A 16,035-nucleotide genomic window follows, 5' to 3' on the forward strand; every position below is an offset into this window, starting at 1 on the left:
GACAAATGCTAACCTAAGTAACTTTGGAAAAGAGTATAGTGTGTAAAGCAAAAGGTAAAAGAAACTACACGTAAGCACTATACTCCAGGTGACAAAGGTATTTCCAACAGAGGTACAGGTTAAAAATTCTGGTACTGCTACCTCTTCAAGTATATTGGAATTGAACAATTTAGTAAGTGGAAAACTTAAATCTCATCACTGATGAAGTGGGAGTTTACAGATGATCAAGGGAGGAAGCCCAAATGGTCTATGTGGTAGTGGATTAGAGCTGAAAATATCACTAGGATACATGTTTAACTTTATGTATATACATGAATCGCTCAGTCGTGTCTGACTCTTTGTGACTCCATGAACTATAGCCCGCCAGGCTCCTCTGTCCATGGGATTCTCCAGGCAAGAATACTGCAGTAGGTTGCCATGCCCTTTTCCTGACCCAGGGATCTATACCTTTATATATAATAGGTCAAATTTTTTAAAGACAAAAAATATGAAGTACTCAGGGATAAATCGAACAAAAAATATAGAAGAATTATCACTGAAAAAGGATCCCTGGTGGGTCAGCTGGTAAAGAATCTGCCTGCAAGGTAGGAGACCTGGGTTCAATCCCTGGGTTGGGAAGATCCCCTGGAGAAGGGAACTGCTACCCACTCCAGTATTCTGGCCTGGAGAATTCCATGGACTGTGTATAGTCCATGAGGTTGCAAAGAGTCACACGTGACTGAGCGACTTTCACACTTCACACATACACATTTTTAAAATATTATTAACAGAAGGACCTACATAAATTAACAGATAGACTGCATTTCATAGTGAAAAGACTCATTATTCTTTTTCACCAAATTGATCTATATATTCAACACAAATTCTTATCAAAATCTCAGCAGACTTTTTCATAAAAACTGAAAATCTGATTCTAAAATTCCCATGGAAATATAAAATACCTAGAATAGCCAAAACAATTTTGAAAAACAGAGCACTAACTCTACTTGATTTTAAGATTTCTTATAAATTTACTGAAATCAAAACAATATGGCAATCATGTAAAGGGAGACAAACGAATCAGTGAAACAGAATAGAGAGCTGAGAAATAGACCCACAAATACATGAACAGCTGATTTTTTTAAATGTGCAAAGGCAAATCAGTGAAGAAAATCATTTTGTCAGCAAATATTGCTGAAACAATTGATAATTTCATAAACAAAAAAGAACTTTAACCCAAACTTCATACCATATAAAAAATTAACTCAAAATGGATCATAAATCTAAATTTAAAGCTAAAACTATAAAACTCTTAAAAGAAACAGCTTTATGACCTTGGATTAGGCAATGGTTTTTTAGATGTGACACCAAAAGCACAAAAAGCAAAGAAAAAGTAGATAAGTTGGATTTCATCAAAATTTTCAAAAAAGGATGTGCAAAAAGGTGAAAAGGCAGTAATAGGGAGGAAGAAAATATTTGCAAATCATATATCTGATAAAGAATTTATATCTAGAATGCATAAAGAAAACTTAAACCTCGATGATGAAAACAAGCCAATTTAAAATTGAGAAATGATTTGAACAGAAATTTCTCCAATAAAGTTATACAAATAACCAATAAGTACATGAAAAGATGTACAATATCTTTAGTCATTAAGGAAATGCAAATAAAAAACACAGTGAGTTAACACTATATGTGTAGTAGAGTAACTGAAACTAACAAGGCTGACAATACTAGGTGTTGGCTAGGATGTGGAGACCTGAGCATTCATACTCCTGGTGGACATGTAAAATGGGACAGTCTATTAGAAAAATTGTTTGGCTGTTTCTTAAAAAGTTTAATACGCACATAGCGTATGATTTAGCAATTCCAATCCTTGGTATTTACCCAAGAGAAATAAAAACATTAGCCTATCAAAGATTTTTACACAAAGGCTTATAGAAGTTTTATTTATAATAACTCCAAACTAGAAATAACCTAAGTCTTCATCAATAGGCAATTGCCTATATAAAAATTAACTCAAAATTAACTTATATTGCCACCAATAGGCAACACCTATATAATGTTGTATAGATATACTGCTCATCCCTAAAGACAAATAAAGATACAACAACATGGGGATGAAATAATTATACCAATAAAATAATTATACCAATAACTCAGACAGTAAAGGAACATATAAGATTCCATTTATATGAAGTTTAAGAAACTGCAAACTAATATATGGCAACAGAAAGTAGATCATTGGTTCCCTGGAACCAGGGAAGATTTACAAAGAGGTAAGAGAAAACTCCTGAGGGTGATGGATGTATCTACTCTCTTAACTGTGACAATAGTTTCAACGATTTACACATATTTTTAAAATTATCAAATTGTGCGTTTGAAATATATATTCTCTATTGTATGTTCATTATTTCTCAGTAAAGCTGTCTTTTTACAAGTTTGACTATCAAGGAAAAACAGGTGCATGTAGATGAATCAGAGATTTGAGGAAGCCATCTTTCTCTCATCTTTCTTCTTCCCCAAACTATATTAAAAATTAGCCTCAGGAAAGGTTTTTCTATCATATGCTCCTGTTTTCAATGTCTTTTGTTCCCACTGGGTACTCAAAACCAACAATCAGTGAAATATCTCATAGGATAATAGTCATCTTAACCTCTATTTCTAGAAATTGCTGTATACTTGGTAACACGTTCACATATATTATCTAATTTTTACCCTTATAGATGTGATGTACAGAGAGTGGGCATGCTTTGATATGGCTATTTGCCAAATGAAGGCAAATGAAGAGGAACAAGGAAGTCCAAGATCAGAGCTATATACCTGTGTAAGGCAACACACCTCCTTACTCGCCAGTCAGTTTTCAATGACAGTAAATGAAGTAGAATCAGAGAAGGAAGGCTCAGCAAAGGGTCTCACTGTTTCTGCTACAGGGAGCCCAGTAACACCTTTTAGATGGCATTTCGCACCTTCATCTTGCTCTTTTAACACAACTACAATAGATTACATGAATCAATTATTTTTGTTTGTTGTGGGCTCCTGGAATCAAAGTAAACTGAATGATAATTGTGTGTGTTAGTCACTCAGTCCTGTCCAATTCTTTGCGACCCCATGGACTGTAGCCCACTGCCAGGCTCCTCTATCCATGGAATTCTCCAGACAAGAATACTGGAACAGGTTGCCATTCCCTTCTCCAGGGGAACTTTCCGACCCAGGGATCAAACCTGGGTCTCCTACATTGAATGATAATTAACGACCATTAAAATTTATCAGGTTATTTATGGAGTTATATTTACTGCATTATTGTGTACTTACAAGCCTATATGGTGGCTCCAACCATGAGCCTCTCCATCTGATGGAGGAGGAAACAGGCACAGAGTTTCAGAAGCTTGAGCAAAGTCAACAAGTTGATGAGGGAAGAACACCTCAGAGAGTACGACTTCAAAGCTTCGTCTTATCCCCAGTAAGACAATTTGTGCAATATTAATATATGTAAATTAAGACATCTCCAGATTGTGTTTTTAATAGATCAGGAAGCCATAAATTGGATTGGAAGCTGCCTGTTCATACAATTTTAGATCTGCCCCTGGCAGAAGCACTCTCCCTTCCAGTGTTGGAGTGAGGCAAAAGGAAAGCTGACAGCTGCAAAATAGTATATCCAAAATCCAGAGGATGAGAGAGAAGATGGCAGCACTCACTTTCCCAATCATCCTTACCCCTTCTCCTAGGCTTTTGTTTTGCTGTACATTCTATTTCTATTTTATCGGTGCCTTGACCTTCAAAGACTTGTAATTTAAACAAAAAGAGACAAAACACCTGAGTCCCTTCCGAATTCTGTTTCTTCATTCTCCGTAATTGTTTAGCAAAGAACTCCACTTCTTTCAACTTACTGTTTCTTGTTTATCTCAAAGAGGAGAGCTGACTTTTTGGGAAAAAAAAAAAAAAAATCAGTATTTCTGGTTCAGCTACTATCGAAATACGTGGTCAGTTGGGGGGAGGGGTTCAATTTCCTTACCCATAAGTAAGAGGGTCACCTGCACCAGATAGCCTCAAAGAGGCTGTTCTAGCTTTCCAAGTCAGTGACCTCAGGTCTCCCTGTTTCTTTCCTGTCTGGTTTGAGTACCCAGAATTTGACATTTTCAAGGTGCTTTCTTTGCTCCTCCTAGTGGGAAGGAACCTTCTGTCTTGCTTCCTGTGCCTTTCCTTGCTATTCTAAATCCTGTGTCTGAACAAAAGATTTCAATAGTTCCGGGCTGCCCTGGGTCAGAGGGAACCCAGGTTAAATTACAGCTCACAGATATGCAAAGTAGTGCTTTCGGTAAGGGCGCTGTGAGTGATGTGGACAGCAAACCAAATCGCTCACTTTGAGAAAACCCTCAAATCAGTAGAAGGAACTTGGTATATGCTGGACGGTCACTGCAGAATTTTTCCAGCCCACAGATATTTAAACTTCTCTGAAATCATTCTTGTTTGAATAAAACTTTCAGTTCAAAGAGTACAGATACTGAATGAGTAAAAAAAAGTCCAAAATATAGCTTTTAGATGGCTAATAATGCTGGGATTTTTTTTTTTTTGAGAAACTTTTAGAACTTTAATAATAGAAATTACGTTCTTAGATTTCCGGTTATATAAAGAGGTCGTTGATTAAAAAAATAACTTAAATGTAGTAAAAATAAAGATTAGAAATGGAATTAACCTGTAATTTGCATTGCCTTAATCTCCTTTTTTTTAATTTTTCCCTTGCTGTACAAAAAATATCTAGCACAGTAGAGAAATGTAGTTCCTCAGGAGAATATAAGAAACTTTACAGAAAAGTATATGATGTACACATTACTAGGAGATAAAGATTTGAAAAGGGGGATGGGCTTAAACATGATATCTGATACCTTTTTTCCTGTTTAAAGTGATTTTAATTCCTTTTTTTTAAGTGTAAGAAATTTACATTTGGTTTTACTGACTTACCGTGTTGAAAACTTCAACCTTAAAACTGCATCACACAGACTTTAAATGTTTGTTTAGTGATTTCATAAACTTTATTATTTATGTGGAAGTTAAAATATCTTAAAATCAGACTGAAGCTACTCAGCTCTTTTAATCACCTTTGTTACTGACTTAGGGAGTGATTAATCCTCCATTTTTTTTCTGTATAAAAAAGAGACCGATGCTTTTTGGAAAATGATTCTTAAAATATGAAAATGTTGTAGCTAACAAAGTAACTCTATATATTCTATATAAACAAGGAATATACAATATAAACCAGAAGATACCAACCAAGAAATAAGTTGATATGAATTAAGCACAGTCCAAAAATTTTTTTAAGTCCAAAAATAAAATTAGAATAAATGCTAACCACCCTTACCAAAAATTAAATACGAAAAGATTAATAGCATTTATAATTTTAGAGACATAATATTTTATATATATGGATGTTAATCTGTTTTAAATACGTTCTTATAAAAGTAATAATTAAAAAAAATTTTTTTAAAGAGAGACACCCAGAAATACAGAACTACAAAGAAGAAGCTTTCTAGACATTTTCTATAAATACTCATATGTAAATTTGCTTAAATGATATGATAATGATGAAACTTATTTTTTTCATTTGAGAATATGTAGTGATTCTCTTTCATCTTACCACATCTAGATTTGGTTAATTCATTCCATGGTTGAAAGCATTGTATCTTATAGATACAGTATAATTTATTTAAAGAATCATCTCAATATACTTTTCTATTTTTTACAGTTTTTCTTTATTACAAGTAAGGTTAAAATGAAAATTCATTCACATATATCTTTGTTCACTTACAAAACACACACTCACACAAGTATATCTGCAGTGATCTTGAAATGCTGAGTTCAAGAATGTGGACATTTACATTTTTATAGATAATGCTACATTGGCCTAAAAATGGTCTCCCAATGCATTCTCTTCCTCAGAATATATGAAAATTCCTGTTTCCTCTGCCTTTCACCAACTAGTGGGTCTTAGTAGTTTCTTTTCATCGTTGTCCAACTGATATGTGAGACAACTTATTGTTTTAATTTGTGTTTCTTTAATTGTGGGTGAAATTGAATACTTCTTTTATGATGTTTATTATTTGAGATTTTTCTCCTAAACCACTTATTCTTCCCTCTATCCACTTTTCTAGTAAATTACAGGTATTCTCTCTAGTTTGCAAGATAAATTGCTTAATAAAATTAGTTTTTTTCTGTTCTGTAAAACATCACTTCCCATTTTGTTGTGTTTTCATTTTGGTTATGACGCTTCATAGAGTGCAGGTATTTGACTTTTATCTAAATGGGACTGATCCATTTAACAAATATTTACTGCATATTTACTATGTGCTAAGGACACAAAGGTGACCAAAACAGACATTGAACCTGCATCGACCTTAATAATACATTGGAGAAGCAAACATTGATCAACTAATAAAAAAGCATGTAATTTCAAATAAAGGGAAGGTATCAAAAGCAATCTTTTCCTTTCTAGCTTCCAGATTGTTCATGCTGTATTTATACATCATAATTATGGTCTAGAAATTTTTGTTTTGTTTTGCAAGTATATTTAAACAAATGTGGAATTTATTTCAGGAGTGAGAGTAAAGCAGAAATCCTACTTTTCTTCCTCTCTCTTTTTTTTAAAACATGGTTAGGCCATGTGCCACTTATTAACTGGACTATATATTCCCCAGTGATTAGAGACGACACATTAATCACATCCCAGTTAGTACTTGAGTGTATTATATTTTTGTAAATCCATTGCCCATTTTAATTTTCTTTTATAACTTGAGTATTCACACTTACTTATTCCTCTAAATTTTGATGGTATTCTAATGAACATTTTGCCTAATCGATAGAATAATTTAGTGACAATAAACACCTTAAGCCTTCCTATCCATGAAACAGATAATGCCTTCCCATTTAAGTCTTCTTTTTTATTTCTTTCCAGTAGAATTTCAAGGTTGGTTTTAAATTGGCTACCATTTATTTTATTTACTCTTCAGTTTTCTTTTCTAACTCATAATACTATTTACACACTTTGATGGCTTGTTTTAAAGAGTTACTGTTCCCTTTACTTTGTTTGACAGTTCATAGCAGCACTTGCAAACAAAAGCAGCTTTTTATTTCTTGGAGTGTGTCTTTCTCCAGACTTGACTTTAGTATCATTTTGTCATCATGTCTCTTCCCTTCTTCCTTTCTTTCTTGCATTATTTTTGATCAATGCTAACTTCCCCCCTCCCCAGATTACTATCATTTGATGAGTACAGCTCTATACAGACTTTCTTTTGGTCAGGATATGGCATATACGGATTCACAGTGACTCCCCCTGCCTCCTCAACTGGACTCTGTGTGTAGATTCTTTGGTTTGAAGTCTGTGTGCTAAGAGTTTCTGTCTAGACTCAATTTCTATCATCTAAGGGAGATAGACCAGAGGCTGAACTATGACTAGTGGACAGATTCTGTTTTCTTTTTCTGTAATAATGCTTTAAATCTTCTCACTAGAATGCACTTTCCTACTTAGAAGTTTATCTTCTTCCTTTGGGGACTTTTAGATTCCCACAACCAGCCCCCCACTCCCAATTCAAGGAACAGAAGACATCTACTTTTTCAAAAAGAAATACTAAAATTTCTTTTCCAGCCTCAACCCTCCCCACCAAAAGAGGAGCCTCCATTTCTTTCCCATCCCTGGAGTCTGGTGAAAGTCTCTCAGTCATGTCCAACTCTTTGTAACCCCATGGACCATACAGTCCATGGAATTCTCCAGGCCAGAATACTGGAGTGGGTAGCCTTTCACTTCTCCAGGGGATCTTCCCAACCCAGAATTCGAACTCAGGTTTCCCACATTGCAGGCAGATTCTTTACCAGCTGAGCCACAAGGGAAGCCCAAGAATACTGGAGTGGGTAGCCTATCCCTTCTCCAAGGGATCTTTCCCAACCCAGGAATCGAACTGAGGTCTCCTGCATTGCAGGCATATTCTTTACCAACTCAGCTATGAGGGACTAGAGCATGAGGGAATACTGGAAGAAGGATGTTGAAGTGAGCAAAATCTTAGGACATTAGCAATGGCAATATTACTCTACAGTAGATCTCCATAGGAAATCTTAAGAAGCCTAAAAGGGCTTTGACGCTGCTCCTCTCTAGGCCATTAATGCCCTGAGAGGCTTTCATCCTATTTCTTATTTACTACCTCTCAGTGATCCCACTTCAGACTACTTTCCCGTCTTCCTATCAACAGAGAAAAGTACAGTGGCCAGTCCTGGTGGTTCTTTCCATCTTGGTTATGCTCTAGAAGGGCCTCTTTGTTTTTCCTCCCCTTGAGGGAACCACACACCAACCCAGTCACCTTCCCTGCAAATGAAGGGTGTAAAAGTGAGTTACTGAGGAAAGTGCCCTTTCACAGGTTCCCTAGAGTACTGGATCCAGAATGAGATCCAGAAGAATGAGATCCAGGACTCCTAATACCTCTGTCTTCACACACTTTATCAAGCTTACTTAAGGAATGCTGTAGAGATTTCTTTGCTATCGTTTGTTTTCAAGTTCTGGAAGCAGAACAGAACTGTCATCTTGCTAGTCCCCTGCCAATTTCTGGATGTCTTAAGGATCCCGGTTTACACTTGCCCCCAAGAAGGCTTTCCTGGTGGCTCAGACAGTAAAGAAACCGCCTGCAATGCAGGAGACGTGAATTCGATGCCTGGGTTGGGAAGATCCCCTGGTGAAGGAAACAGCAACCCATTCCAGCATTCTTGCCTAGAGAATCCTGTGGACAGAGAAGCCTGGTGGGCTGTAGTCCACAGGCTCGCAAAGAGTTGGACATGGCCGAAGTTACTTAGCACAAGAGGGCTACCATTCACGCCTCAAATCCACGCAATCTTTACTTTTCAATCATTCTTTCACTGCATTTATTTGTGAGGAGGGAATGATTACTCCTATTCATTTCCAAAGGAAGGGGAACTTCAAATGCTCATTAAGTCAAAGTACAGAAGAAAGTTTTCCAAAGTCTTCCTCGCTGCCCCCTTTCATATTTCTCAGAAAGATCAGTGTTTCTAATCAGTGAATCTGGAGAGAAAAACAAGAACCAAGCTTAGACGCCCAGCCTCTACTGAGTGCTGAGTTTTCTTTCAATTTCAGGCAGCCTATGCTCAGATCTCACATACTTATGCAGCTGTGGTTTGGGAAGACTTTGTTGGGTAAGCCTGTTTAATGAAATAGACAAGAAATGTATTAGCCAGCCTATATCTAAGCCTTGTTTTCCAATTGTAATTTTCCCCCAAAGCTGATATTTCTCCATCATGCTCCTATGTGAATCTTTCCATTGATTCCTAACTGAGGGGTTTGGAGATGAACAAGAGTGTTAATTCCTCTAACCCCCAACACTCCCTGCTTTACTCAGGTTTGTAGGGCTTGTAAACCCTAAGAACAGAAAGCGCCCTTTCCCTTTGCCTGATCCAAGAACCCTAATTTTAAAAATATACTTTCATGGAGAACTAGCTACTAAAATGTTGAAGATCAAGAGCTTACACTATTGAGACATAATGAATTTATTATTTCCATGAAAGTCTTTGCACCGTTTCTCGTCCACCCTGGAAATTTGGGAAAATTTCCAAATTATATGCCCCTGGAACACTCTTGGAAATCAATCTTTATTGAGACTTTTTCTAGTTCAGCCTCCAAGTGGTTGTTTTAATTTCTCTAGGACGTTTACCTGCAATCAGAGTACAGTAAGGCTTGTAGCAGCTGAGAATAGAGAGGTCAGGAGATCAGGCTTTGAGTGAAATTCTACTAACAAGAGAGATTTGAAAGCTTGTCTACTTGCTATTATTTTGCAAACAATAGATCTCATTATTTAAATTGACCAAATATGGAAATGCGTTCACTTGTACAAAAAAGGATATTTTAAATTAAAGGCAAACTTTTAAAAAGCAGACATTTAGTTATAAACTGTGTACTTGTTTCACCCATGAGAATTTGTCACTGTGAAAATCCAGGCGGAAGATGACACAAAAACCTTACATGCAAAATCTCAGAACAGCCTGGGAGGTAACACCAGCAGCTCTGAGAAGCATTTATTCCCTACAGTTCGGCCACAGGAAAATCCAATCTGAATATCCTTTACCCACTCGGAGAAACCGATCTGGTCTTCTCGTCTCAATCATCTTTTAAGAAATTTTTGGTTCCACAAAGGAAAGGATCTTCCAGAAACTAATTTTTCACTTGCCCATAGCTTCCAAATTTGCATATACCCATCAGTTTCAATGAAACTCACGACTTAAAAAGTCCAAGTTAAAAAAAAATATCAATCAAGAGAAAAGAAAGACATATCTACAAATGACTGCTTTTTCTGATTTAAAAACAAATCGTGCACATTCACTATAGAAACCTTGAAAATTAGAAAAAAGTAAATATCGTTCACCATCTTATAATCACATTAATATATTTATGAATTTCTGCTGATTTTTCCCTTAGGTACAAACATACATAATCATGACTAATTTTAGTTTTGTCTTTTTATTTTTATTCAGAAACATCATACACGTTAGTTTCATACATTCCTTCAAATAAGAAAGAGGATTCAAAAGTTTCAAAGCTACGATATCCCAGAGAAATTCACTGAAAAAGTGAATAGACAATTCAAAAAGGAAGGACAAGAGCTGCAGGTAATAAGAAATGCACTTTTAAATATAGGGATTCATTTTTACCTAAAAGTTTTGGTAAAAGGAACATTTAAACCATTGTATCCAATGATGACGTGTAATTCAGCAAAAAAAAATCTTTAAAGCCATAAAATTTTTAATATATTTTAAAGACCTAGAATTCTAACTTCCAGGTACCTATCTAAAAAAATGTAGAGAAGTCTACATGCACACACATGCAGGTATACACACATACAAACACAATGCCTTGTAGCTTGATTTATAATAGTGGAGGAAAAAAAACTAGAAAAAAAGTAAATATCCAAAAATAGGTAGCACTTAACTATAGTATGGTACACTTAGACTTTGTAATATTAAGTAGACATTAAAAATGGATACTAAGTTTATATCATAATTTGAAAGAGTTACTACAATGGAAAGCAAAAGCATATAATTTCTATAAAAATATACATCTGAAGAAAGAAAGTACTTTTAGTTATGTTTGGATGGTGGCTTTAAGGACACTTTTTCTTTCTTCTTTAGTATCAATATTTCTTTTTCAGCACCATTTTGATAATAATTTAATTTTTAATATGCTAGAGTCACTGCAATTGTGACATAATCAGAAGGGACTGGAAAAAAGAAGAAAAGGAGATAATTATTACCCAAATACCTAAGCAGTTGCATACACTAAAATGTGAACCTTTTTTGTCTCATTTTTTATGTTAATTATCATAAATGCTTATTCTATTCTTGATAAAAGTTCACGGAATGTCCCATGAATTGACCTCAGCTATGGATTGAGGTGAGGGTGGGGAGGAGTCATTTTCATTCTATTTGAAAGTATAGCTCCATAGAACAACTTCCAAAATAAAACCAGCAGCTAAACCAGTACATGAACTGCCCATGAAGGTAACTAGTACTGATCACATACTTCCTCAGGATCCCCTGTTTGTCTTCCTTAATCCAGATCCTGGAACAGAAGTTATCAATATGTGATTTATCAGATAAATACCTTAATTAATGAATGAAGCAGGGTATATAGACTGGTCCATTTAAAACACGGCAGTAACTTTTAATGCCTGCTAGGAAACACTGAGTATCACTTTCATGTTTGACAACTGCTTTTGAAGGACTGGCTGCATTTAAAAAATCAAATACCACCAACTGAGAAAGAGACTCCAGTCTCTAGAAACTGGGGCAAATCTCACAGACCAACTTGACTCCTAGCTTCAAACTCAAAGTCTGCTATGATCCCATTCAAATGAATGACGCTATGTTCAGTTATTAATTATACTGCTGCTATAAGAATGGCAAATGGCATTGCATAAGCCGCATCCTCAGAGAGATTTAGATCCTTCTGACCTGCCCTTAGAATACCACTAGTCCAGCTTGTTCGTCACTGTAATGTCCCATCAAAGTCAATGTTGCAAATATTGAATATTCTAAGACTTCTAATGGGACTTTTGCTCATGATTAGGGAATATGAGAAAGCCTAAGTACAGAGTAATTTGCAAAGTAATAACAATGTTTCCTACACAGGTGATAGCTCAGAGGAGATGTAATTGGATAGAATTACCCCATTCCAAGAATAATACTTTGTACTTTATGTCATATTATCATGGGAAGATCTTGAAGAGATTTATGAACATTGATTAAACATCAGAACACCATTTTTAAGGAGACAGAATTAACATTATTTTACAGAGCCCAGAGAGGGATGGTTTCCTTTGCCAAAGCACACAGCAGATAGTCAAGGAATAATCCCAGTCTGCAGTGGCTTGATCCTAGGACTACTGTTCCAGCCTTTGGGAAGATTTCACTTCTATAACATGTTATAACTTAAATGGTAAAAGGAAGAAACAAAAGACAGGGCTTTTGTTTTCAGTGTATCTTATAATTTCCATGAAGGAATGTATTTCTGATTGTCAGAGTCGGAAAATACTTAAATCATTTCTCTTGAGCCCCTGAATTTTGACTAGGCAAGTTCTGTTTATAATTATTTTGCCCTCCCCCTTTCAGCTGTAAACATGTGGCATCAGCAGAATCAAATGCAAAATTCACAAATCACTGGGGCTGGGAGGAATATCAAAAATAGAGTCAAAGCATCCTGATTTCCAGACGAGGAGCCTTAAGCCCAAGGGGGATGGGAAGGATGGAAAAAAGGTCTCTGTTCAAACAATGAAGAGAGCTTCTTCCATTGCAGAAATGTCTCTCATTGCAAGGAATGCCCACACATGGCTCCCAAGGCCCTTACTGCTTCCTTAGCTTGCTGGGCAATTGAGCATCTCAAGTTGAATGTATGTAAGTGATTTTGGGTCCAAGCATAAAAGTGAAACTGATAGCAAAAGATGCAAGTTTTCAGCTCAGTGTAACTCAACATAAAAGATGTATCAGACTCCCAAGTTCTGATTCGACTGCTATAACAACTGGTTTTCAGTAGCCTTGGATGTTACCAAAATGAAAGACTGTGTACAGAAGCACCTATCCCAGTGCCTGGAATAGAGGAAGCCTTCAGTAAATGCTATGCCTTGTACTCTGAACAGCCCTCCGCCTCCTTCAACCCTACCTGGAGCCTGAGCTCTAAAACTGCTTGATCCACATATCTGTATGTCCTTTAATATACTGCAGAGCAGATTTTATTTGTATTTGCAAGGAGCTGCAATACTCCATCAAATGTTTCTTTAAAAGCTTATAAATTATTCTTTAGGCTTTCTTAAAAAAAATAAACATTGAAATGAATATGTGTGCATTAAAGTTCATAATCAATAAAGGATGATCAGGGGTGGGGTTAGAGAAAGTGTATACCCACAAATGAGTCAGACTAACGGCTGTCACAGGAGTCTGTGTTAGGGCAGAAGGCCTATAGATCTCTAAAGATGGAGATTCTCAATTTATAAGTTCCCCACTCCACTCCCCAGCCCCCGTGAAATTCCTGTTATGGGGGAGATGAGTAAGACTCTCCTTATGCAGAAAGTGAATCCCTCTTTCTATATGCTCAACAAGCCCCAGAGGAATCAGAACACAGGAACTGAAATCACATTTGTTGTTGTTATTGTTGCTTTTGTTTTGAGCGTACCTCTGCAATTCAGATGACCAATTAATCCCATGAAAAAAGGTTCTGATGACCCAGTGATATTTCTTTTATTATACTATGTTTTAAATATCTTTCCATCAATTTCAACATTTGAAATTCTGAAAAGTAATAAAAAATATGATGACAATGATGGTGATGATGAGTGGGTAATGTGACTATATGTGCTTAACCATATTTAAAAAATAGAAACCATGACAAGGCTGATCAGCCTTGCTATTCTCTTTTGGAAGACACAAAATGTCTAATATTTAAACCTTGGTCCCTCCCTCCCCACAGCATGACAGATTATTCTTCCCATAATCAAAAGATTTCACTGTAGTCTAGGAGAAAATATTTTGGAAGTGAAACGATGTCTTTAATATTTCCAAGTAAAAGAATTCATATCTGATAAAAGCAATACTTTTAGATATGTCATATGCAAAAAGGGTACCATGTAATTAGAAGTGAATTTAGACAGAAAGACAGAAAGATGAGATGTAAAAGCAGATAATTAGTGCACTGTTATAATTAGCAAATACTTCTCAATCCCATGGTAACTGTGCTCTGAAAAGGACTCCTGCCGATTAACTAATATTTCCTGAAAGCAGTTCTCTTCTCTCTTTTTAAATGGGAAGTTTGAATTGCTATCTCCTTGAAAACTATGCCATAATATGTCATAAATGGATTTATGTCTATGTAGTAGTTTTTAAATGTGAAAAGGCATACCAAATATAAGAACAAAACTGATATTCTATTTACAGAATGAAAGGTTATGATAAATCTACATAATAATCTTTTGTTCTCTATATAATTTTGAGGGTGATCTTTCAAAAGTATATATTCCTGTGCAAAAAAAAATAACTTTGAAATCGGAGGAGCAAACATTTTACACTGAGCATATTTCATTAATTCAAAATGTCTGGATACTAGAAATAGTGAAACTTTCTGGAGATGGGTTCCAAAAGTTTAAATATTTCTAATTTATAGTCGATAATAAGAGAGAAAGAGAAAAGAACTAAAAAATTCAACCAGAAGGAAAAGTTTTCTAATTTTTTTTCTCATGCTCTTCCTACCAAATATTTAGCTTAATAAAAGGATGCAGCTACAGAGATTTTTTTCCATTGATACCATAACTCAGTACACAGCGTTTGATCCTAAACAGTTGTGTGACTTTAAACTTTATCTGTGAAACAGAAATGATAATAACAGGTCCTCTCAGGGTTTGGGGGAATAAAGAAAGGTTTTAGGCATGGAGACAGGGCATGCTTTGCAAATCATCAAATGTTTTTTTTAAATTAGGGACAAAAATTAAACTCTTAATTTTATTCCCGAACATCAAAGACCTGATTAAGGCAGATAATTAACGTCACCCAAATCATATTGTTGTAAACAGAACAGTATAAAACCAAAAAAGTCAGCAAAGCTTCACCAATTACAGGCAATAGGACCAAAAAGTTATTCAAACACTTCTCAATCAACCTCATATTGACTGGGACAAGCAGTGACATATGGTGACATTAGTGAGAAGGGCAACCTGACAACAGAACAGAGAGGAAAGACCGATTTATGAAATTGGCAACAGACTTGCCTTTTTATCACTATCCTCAAAAATGTCAGCGACAATGAGAAAAGCAGAAAAACACTGAACCTGTTTTTGGACCTCAAGCCTTCTTGAAAGTTTCCAAAAGAACAAGGGTAGGACAGTGAGGGTGGCCTTGCTATCTGAGTTAATTGAACATATAAAGTAACTCAGTTAACTGAGTGTGTAAAACAAACCTGAGCAGTTTAGAATATCCACGACAATTACTCAGATTTTTCAAGAAAGTATTCCTCAAGAGAGGAATCTGTTGTACCATTGAAAGGTCCCCTAAACACAGGGATGAGAACAAACCTGATTAGTGCTAACATTTGTTCTGGCACAAACAAGGTGTGACAGAATCTCTAAGACCACTTACTGTTCTCTGGAATCATTCTCAAGTAGCAGGTACATTAGAGATTATGCAGTGAGAACTAGCCCATCCTAAAAAGACTAGGGTTTGAAGCTTTTAAATTGTGCCCATTTAGAATTATTGGGGTGGAAAGATTTTGATTAAAAAAAAGCGATAGGCAAAAGAAAAAAAATTTGCTGATTAATACCAGCAATAGTAGTAGACATTTTTAGAAAGTGTTTTTAATCAGCTCCTCAGTATGGGGTTAACCGACTGTGTCAGCAGAACTAAATTACAGACTCATAGGGAAATGAAAAGCAAAGAAAAAGAAGAGAATTTTGAAACAAGTTCAAACTATTCCTTCCTGGGATAAAAGGCTACAAGCATTGAGGAAGGCTCATTGGTTGAGTGTCTCAAACA

Source organism: Cervus canadensis, chromosome 5 (assembly GCF_019320065.1).
Source record: "Cervus canadensis isolate Bull #8, Minnesota chromosome 5, ASM1932006v1, whole genome shotgun sequence".
In the NCBI taxonomy this organism is placed as follows: Eukaryota; Metazoa; Chordata; class Mammalia; order Artiodactyla; family Cervidae; genus Cervus; species Cervus canadensis.